Source organism: Paramormyrops kingsleyae, chromosome 11 (genome assembly GCF_048594095.1).
Source record: "Paramormyrops kingsleyae isolate MSU_618 chromosome 11, PKINGS_0.4, whole genome shotgun sequence".
Lineage (NCBI taxonomy): Eukaryota > Metazoa > Chordata > Actinopteri > Osteoglossiformes > Mormyridae > Paramormyrops > Paramormyrops kingsleyae.
In genome coordinates this window covers 28,523,218-28,532,024 of record NC_132807.1, presented here as the reverse complement: position 1 = coordinate 28,532,024, position 8,807 = coordinate 28,523,218, and the positions used below count along the sequence as shown (strand labels likewise).

The 8,807-nt window shown below is 39.3% G+C and overlaps 1 non-coding gene across 1 annotated transcript; it reads right to left on the bottom strand.

Moving 5' to 3' along the window:
- Positions 1 to 218: 218 nt before the first annotated feature.
- On the bottom strand, positions 219 to 292 carry trnat-agu (transfer RNA threonine (anticodon AGU)). Its single transcript has one exon. It is a non-coding gene; the product is annotated as a tRNA-Thr (tRNA).
- Between the last annotated feature and the right edge of the window lie 8,515 nt (positions 293 to 8,807).

The following is an 8,807-nucleotide window of genomic DNA, read 5'->3' as shown; positions in this document are numbered from 1 at the left end:
GAAACTATGGGAAATGAAAAGTACAGTTTATAGCAATTCAACTAAAATCAATATATATAACCAACTCTAGTAATATGCTATAGTACGTTTGACCGAATTACTTTTTCCCCGTTTATATATACCTTGCTCGTTGTTTTTGATACTCATTTGTATCAATACCTGCAATAAAATACGTAACAAGAAATTATACATCAAATTAAAGAATGGAAATGAGAAAAAGGCACCGCTGGGATTCGAACCCAGGATCTCCTGTTTACTAGACAGGCGCTTTAACCAACTAAGCCACGGCGCCGCTGCGTAAGAGTGCGCAAAAAAACGCTTTTTATGACAAGCAAATACAACATCTAACGTATATTGAAAAATTAAATATTTTCTATAGTCGCCCCAAATATTGCGATTATCTCAGTGTTGGTAATATTGTAACTAATTTGCTTGAAACTGCTTGTTTCGCCAGTCACTGTCAACTTCCCGATCTCGTAGTCGCTTCCATTGTTGTACAGAATGAAAATAATATTGAATAAGTTTCCACGCTCGTTTATTAAACTTCATTACTATTCATGCACGCAATAATCTAAGACAATGTGATCCTGGCGGATGACATCTGGAGGACGCCTTGTCATTGTGTCAGCAGAAAACACATTTGGTGTTGAGTTCTCCAGGTGGGTCACATAAGTCCTACCACAATCCTCACACTGCATGAAACTTCGCCCCTAGGACACGAAATACAGCGCGTACAAACGCTCTTCTTAGGTCTGGGCAGTCTTCGTTTTACCTCAGCGTCTCAGTTACAGCGGTATACTTCATTATCCTACTCGGCATCCAATACTCCGGACACCTCCGGATAGCCAAGTATCAGGACAATCCTCTGAATCTTCAGTGTTTCACAGCCGTAACATCGCGTCCTAGAAATATCTGTTTATAAATTCAGTCATGCTATTCAAAAGTAAGTGCTGTTATGTATTTGCAGTAAAAAACATTTTCTTACCAGAAAATAAAATTTGATTTTCTACATTAAAGAATGCTAAACATTTTAGTCACATACTAATTTTTAATAAGCTATCGATTATGACATTTTTGAAACAAAAAAATCTGAGAACATGTTAAACTGTGGGCTACATTGTTCCCCCAATCTTTCTTTCTCTCTTCTATCTCCTCTTTTAAGATATCTCTAGAAATTCATTAGCCCTTTAGGTCAAGGCCAAACCTATGAAGATGTCTTGACGATAAATGAGGCTCACAGGATCTACCTTGGAGGCTGAAGAAACCCACTTTTTGCGGGCATCAATTGCCACATCCATCACCCAGTCCTTATGTCCCTGGAGGGGGGGGTCACACACAGGGCAAGTCATCAAATGCATGCAAAACATGAGAGCAATTTCCTATGGGAAAATTCATCATCATGATGGTGACCCGCTTTGTTCTATAGCAGTATCAAGGAAGACACACGATGCAGCATAAGGGGAGCTGGCTGGCGTGTGAACCAGGATGAGCTACCTTACCTTACAGGGTCGGTTACCACACCAGATTTCTACAGAGTAGAAACTTGGTCAAAGGCACCAGACACTAGAATAGAGGCTAGCAAAAGGGAATATGAACAAGGTTTGCTAGTTGCTGTTGGTAACCAAGGAGATCAGTAACAGCGTAGAGGAACAACAGGACCAACCTTATCATCCAGACACCTCTCCTTCACAACAGCCTGCATATTTCTGTGGTTAAAGCAAAATGAAGGTCCACATTTTACACATACCTCTGCACTTTACCAGAGGTGGATGGTTCAGGTCCAGAAAATCCAGACCAAGGTTTTGTTTAAGCCAACCAGTTGAGTTCCCTGTAACTGTGACTCTTTATAGTCACCTGGTTTCTTGAAACAAAAACTTGGTTTGGATTTATATTTTCTACACCTGAATATTCTGCCTCTGCACTTTATTAAATTATTACTAACTAGTGTGTGTATGCCACAAATGATCTGTTAAATGCAACATGTTTGAGTATGTGATTTAATGAGATGCACTTGGGTGCCTGAGTGAGGACTGAGGCTGTTTACTACAAAACCATAGAAAAATGAAACCAATATATTGAGACACAGGATGATACAATCCCATTTATATCATTATATGTTTATTATGTGTTAAAATTAGTGCTGTATTAAAGATTTTTTAATTGAAACTAACAGTATTTTTTCCTGGTTGTAAACAGTGTGAAAGCTTTGGTTGTGGGTGTTACACACAATCCTTCACAGCTAAAGTCGGTTAGTGGCCTTTCACAGAGAAGCTGGTAGAGGGCAGGAAACATTACGTGGTTCATTTTGTTTGAATACATTGTTAAAAAGGTTTATTCTATTCTATTCTAAAAAAAAACCTTATTTGCAATATTTGTTTGATTTTGTTGAAAGCTAATACCTTACATGAGGGTCATTTCAGTTATTAAGCACAAACTAAATGGTTGGCAGGCTTCTGAAGTTGGAGTCATTTGCCAAACATAACATTCACCTTCTGTTTTGAGAACAATGTCATAAACTGAAAAAAAATGTTTTGTTGGAGGTAGTGGAGTGAAACTTTGTTTGAGTCATGTTCTAAAGAAATTACATTGTTTGGTGGAAATCAAAGTAAAATATTTGTATATTAATAAACATTAACAATTGTTGTCAGGATTGCAGAACACATACCTGAGAAACAATATCATAACGAGGGACGGACATAGCTGGTACGCAAGTACGCATTCACCTTTAAAAGTGATAGGTGCGACAAACGATTGTGGTAACAGTGTAAATGTTTACTTATTTTATATACCTACAAAGCACGATTCTACAACAGGTTTTTCCCAGCCACAGTTAGACTGATGGCTAAAGATATTAAAGTGGGTAAGAGATACAGCAGCCCCCACTTCCCCCGTGGACATTACCTGGACACTTAGCACTCCAAAGAGGCAACCAGACACATCAGAGCACTACAACCCAGACTCATTCTGTCTTCCTCTTAGGTAGTCAAATAATTCTTTCAGTGCAATAGCACAAACATATGTGCAATGTTCCACTTTTTGTGAAATAATTCACTCATGTACCCAGGCCATGCAATCTGTATCCTGTATCTGCATCTGTACACAGTGTGTATGCACTTACTCCGTCCTGCAATTAGTGTGTTTGCTGCTTTTATTATTTATATTTTTAATATTATGTTATTTTATGTTTAAAAAACTGACTCTTCTCCTCTGTCCCTCTATTTTATAAAAATGACTCTGGGTTGATACGCACAAGAATTCCAGTGTACTTGTACTGACCTGTACCTGTGCAAATGGCAATACAGATCTATCTATCTATCTATCTATCTATCTATCTATCTATCTATCTAACTATCTATCTATCTATGTGCATTTGCGCTGACATGAAAACAAATTATAATGCATTTTAATCTTTATTTGCTAACTCTACTTAGCATAGGTATTTTCTTGTCATAGCAGCGCAAATGCACATAAAATAAGTACAAACAATCGATTGTCGTATGTATCGTTTTTAAAGGCGAATGCGTACTTGCGTACCAGTTATGTCAATCCCTGATAATAACCTATGTGTGGGGAGGGGGCAAACATGTTTTCCTGGCCATGGAAGGTCTTTGGATAAAAAAGGTTGAGAAACGCTGGTTTAATGGATATTGAGAATACCCTATTATACCATATCATACACTATTTAACGATACAGACGCTCCTCTACTTACGCACGAGATACGTTCCGAAAGGCCGTTCGTAACTTGTAATGTTCGTAAGTCGTTATTCAGCATCATTTTAAGGGTATACGCAAGTACTAAGAGCTAGGATGCTGGGAGTACGCACGCTACGCTGCTGCGCGGTGGGAGTAGCGGACAGAAGTCTTAGTAGGCGGAATTGGCGCACAAAAAAAAAAATTGATGTTGCGGCCAGGAAACGGGAGCCCAATGAGCACAATTTGGACTTGCAGTTCTCTTCGTTCGTATGTCTGAAAGTTGGTAAGTAGAGCAGCGTCTGTAATCTATTAAATACTAAATACATAGCTAAATACGTGCACGTGGAGGCTTGCACTATTCTTTATTTTATTGATTTAATTTTCCTTAAACATACTGAATAAGAATGATCTGTTCTTGTCTTTGTTTAGGCATATCCAGAAGGGTGCCCCTCTAGTGTATTTAATACTTATTAGAACAACATATTTTGAACTTGTTAAATACTCCTCAAGGCAAAATGATATACAAATCTGACACTGTCTACCTCATCATCTATTTCAGACACCATAACAGGAGAGAAAAATGCCAATTTTACTGCAAGTGTGACATTTAAAGATGACTAAGATTAGTCACTGACACACATAAAGAGAACAGAGAGCACCGGTCATTAAAAGTTAACTATGAAATCTAACTTTAAGTAAAATTGCAGGCATTGAAATCTGCAAACAAATTCAGCTAATAGCTGTATGCCTGTACATGGGAAATGGGAGTTAGGTTCTCAGTGCTGAGATGTGAGGGATGTGACGGTTTTTTTCTGTCAACAGAAGATACAAAGAAGCCCACTGTGTTGCTACTGCCACTGCTGAGGGCCAGGCCACCATGTGTGTCTGCACATCTCAAAGCTGGGGAGGGACTGGTGCCATGATGCTGTGCACAAGAACTGCCCATTTTCGGTGAAGCAACAGTTGGCGCTGTGTGCTGAAAGCAGAAGGACAGACCCAGTCATCAGACGACTGATGGTTGTGAAATGGTGAGATGGCAAGTGTGTGTGCCTGGCTTACGGTGATTCCACATCGTCATGCCAACTGATCTTCAGCCCCCATGCCACAGAAACCACGAGTAAAGAATCCCAGCCAGAATCCCAGGCCATGGTTAGGATATATTTTTGCTCTGTTCCTATTTATTTGATCATATTTATCAATGTTTTGTTACAGCTTTGGTTGAATTTTGTTTTACCCACTGAATTACCCCACAGATTTTTGTAATGTGATGATACGCTAAATCGGTGTTTCCCAATCCGGTCCTCAGGCACCCAAAGACAGTTCATGTTTTTGCTCAGGTAGGGAGCTGGGAGGGAGCAAAATATGTGGACTGTCTGGCAGGGGGCTCAGAGGGAGCAAAAACATGAACCGGCTGTGGGTCCCACAGGACCGGGTTGGGAAACACTGCCCTAAATGGTAATGCAGGTAGTGAGAGATTCCATGATGCTGTGCTCCTGTAGAATAAGATCATGGATGAAATGTTCCTGACACTGGGACAGATATAGAGCGCGGTACAAAGCTGCAGTGGGTAGCTGTGGCTGACGTTCTAGGTAATCTCCCATCAAAGGCAGAAATCCCATTTAAAGGGGACGTCTGTGTTATACTCTCCAAAACATGTGTGATCCATTGGTGCTGGACCATAGGACGTAGCTCAAATCCCTGAAAACCATGGGAGGCCAAGCCCCCTTGGTCAAAGATCAGGCTCTCCTGCTGCGATCCTTCAGTCTGCCTGTGCTGCCTGGATCCAGATTAAACCCCAGGGAACCATAAATGCACTGAATGTAGACCAGGCCTTTAGAACGTCACCGGATCCCTCCGGTTTCTCTTTACAGGGCTTATAAAACCAATGGAGGGAGAATTCATAACAAGCAGATTAACAGGATACCAAATCTGTGACACGCTGCTTCAGTGCTTAAAAAAGGAATGAGATCAGAAAAGCAGACACCCAGCTGCGTTTTCCTCTGGTCTTTTCTCATGACAATAGAGGGGTTTTCCATAATGGTTCAGTAGCAGTTGAATATTTTCAGTAACATGTGAGCAGTAATTTTCATAAGATTGCACTTGATCTCGGCTCGCACGGACATTCTGGTGAGACAGCTCTGTTATATAACTGAAAACCTGGCATGGAAAGATACACTTGCTACAACTTTCTATTAAATAATTCTTGTGCCATAGTAGTATCCATCTATCACTCCATTTTCAACAACTGCTTATTCAATTGGGTTGCGGAACTCTGTGATAAAAAAACAATCTATTGCAGGAATACCGACCGTACAATAAAATAACAGGACACGTGGCATGACAAAATAGAATAAAATGACGGTATTAAAATTTTATGGAAGATTAACATCACACTTACAACAATGCAATATAGATGGCAAAGTTTTTTGACAAATGGCTTTAATGTTGCAAACACACTCACTTTGGGGATCAGACTAGCATCTCGTGATAATCAGATTGTAATGGTCTGCGGCACAACCATCAATGAGATATTTATCTCCCACATTGAACCCTTCTACTGTTTTTAAGGTTTGTGTAAAGCATTTTATTTTACATTTAAATTGCATTGCACTTTTGTATTCATTTTAAAATATCATTAAATAATAGCGTCAAATATCTGGTGGAATAAATATACCACATAATATTTTTTGACATCACACAACCCACAAGTACTGTTTGTTTAATTGTGATCATGAAAGTACGCATTTGGAGTTAATTTTGGTGAAAGTAATGAAATAATTACATGGATCAATCAATATAATTTTAAAGGATATTCACTCAATTTTTACGAAAGATTTATTTTCATTTATTGTAATCCTACAAAAAAACTATGAGAACAGTGGGTAATTTCCCTGGAATACTGGTACCAGATGAAAGCTGCAGGGATTAATCATAAAAACAGACAACAAATAAAAACAAAAGAAGCAATACAATGTACAGAATACACAATATAGGATACAAGAATATAGGAAACAGTAGTAAACAATAAAAACTGCAAGACAATAATTGGTATTGTAATACTTTGCAACATTGTAATACATTGTACAAAAGTACAGACGATAACAATAATAACACTGATACTAATCGTTCATGACAACCATCTCTAGTTATTAGAAAAAATATGTAGTTTACAATGATAAATGTGTACCTCACACTGCATCTTTTTCCTGTAAGTTGAATGTCTTTGCATCCTACCCTGAATGTGATGAGCTGTTTGTGCTGTGTCAGTACAGGTGAGGTAGATGGCATTCTCAGTGTTGGTGGACGACGCTGCCAGCTCCCCCCTCAATGAGATGCTGCAGGAGGTGAGTGAGCCACCTTGGGCTGCTGGACACTGCAGCAAAACACACATCCAGAACCTGACTGTCCCAGCAGCACAAGACACTAAAGGACCTCCTGCCACTGGGACTGAAATACTCAGAAGAACCTCCAGTCTTCAGTTCTGAAGTGTGAGTATTAGCTTCCAAGGAGACAACATCGCTCCATAAGTTATTTAATTAGCTCGTTAGATAATTTTGATACATGAAGTACACTGGAAGCCTATGACTGTTTTGCAGCACTCTCAGGAAATAGCAGTTTTATTACAGTATTCCAGGGGAAATCTGTTGTATAAATGATCTGCATAATTAACTACAAATTGGACCAATTAAACCAGAGGAACAGCTTGGAATAAAAGCAGGCGACACACACAGCGAGCCAGGAATTTAATCTGGTTCTGCAGTTCTTTTGCTGGAAGCTGAAATGTTACAATATTACAAAGGAAACTGAAAATGACTCATGAGAATTTTGCTGCTTTCAGTGTCCCATGCAATCAGGGTTTTGTCCCAGGATACAATGAATATCCCATGAGAAAATAACTTTATATGTCACAATGTTTGCATAGTTACATGTTTTCAGTGGTAAAATATCTATACATATCTAACAAATATAGTCCCAGCATCAAATAGCAGAAGTCTACTCCAAAATGTGCGTTGCTTGACAGTGATGAACTGCCGTATAACCATTTAGCAAAAAACCTAAAGCTATATCGCTGATCTTTTGGAAGACTGCCCGTGTTTAAGCAAATGTTTTCCTAGCGGAGTTGAAGATAACATATTTTCGATGATCCTTCAAGTGCCAAATGCTTTCGGGTAACCTTATAGTTTTGATTCTATGAAAGCCATTGTCCCTCTATCTAGGGACAGCCTTTGTTACCAGGTTGCCTGGCAACAGACATTGACTGCAGAGAACACAGCCTTGCAGGAACTAGCTTTCATAATACCAGATATTTCTAGCTTTTGGAAGAGAAAGCTGTTTTCTTAATTTGCTGCATATTAGATTTGAATACGAAAGTCTGCCATCGCAGCACAGACGTGCTAAAACTACTAACATCGATGTTAATCTATTTTATGGAACTCAAGTTGCTTACACAGAAATAATCCCCTAATATCGTCTTCCTTCCTGCACCTGTTGGGTGATGATGTGTAGATTTTTTTTCCCATTATTGGTTGTTTAAAAACAATTAAGCTGTATTAAGTATGCAAGGACAATACTTTTCTGCCTTAAACACAGAAGTCACATGATCCAACCAGAGTCGACACATTTTCAAGCCATCTGACTTATTCATAAGGCAATTAATGGTGGAAAAGTGGGCCTTGCCTGATCTACTCATTACCTGAAGGTTCAGGAACCACACTTTTATCTTGGAAATAGACGAACTGCACTGCTCTTAACGCAGGCAGATATCAGCCACGATTGCCGGTAAAAATGAGCTCAGAATCCTCCACAGAAATGTAATCAATAAGCTGTGGTCTGTGTCTTAATACAGATAGTATTTTTTTGATATCAAACACTAAACAGGAGAAACACTGCGAAATGTGCAGTTACATTATGAGTGTTCGGTTCTGGTGGCCTGTCAGGAATACCCAGCGCATTGTATTATCGTGGGAACTTGAACACATCCTAGTGCATCCGAAACAGAAGCAGCGTTGGCTGATTGCATCAGCATGGCCCCTAAACACTACGATGGGAATCAGCAGGAAAAAGAGGAGGAATATTACTTTGCCAAGCTGTATATTAAAACATGATCCAAGGT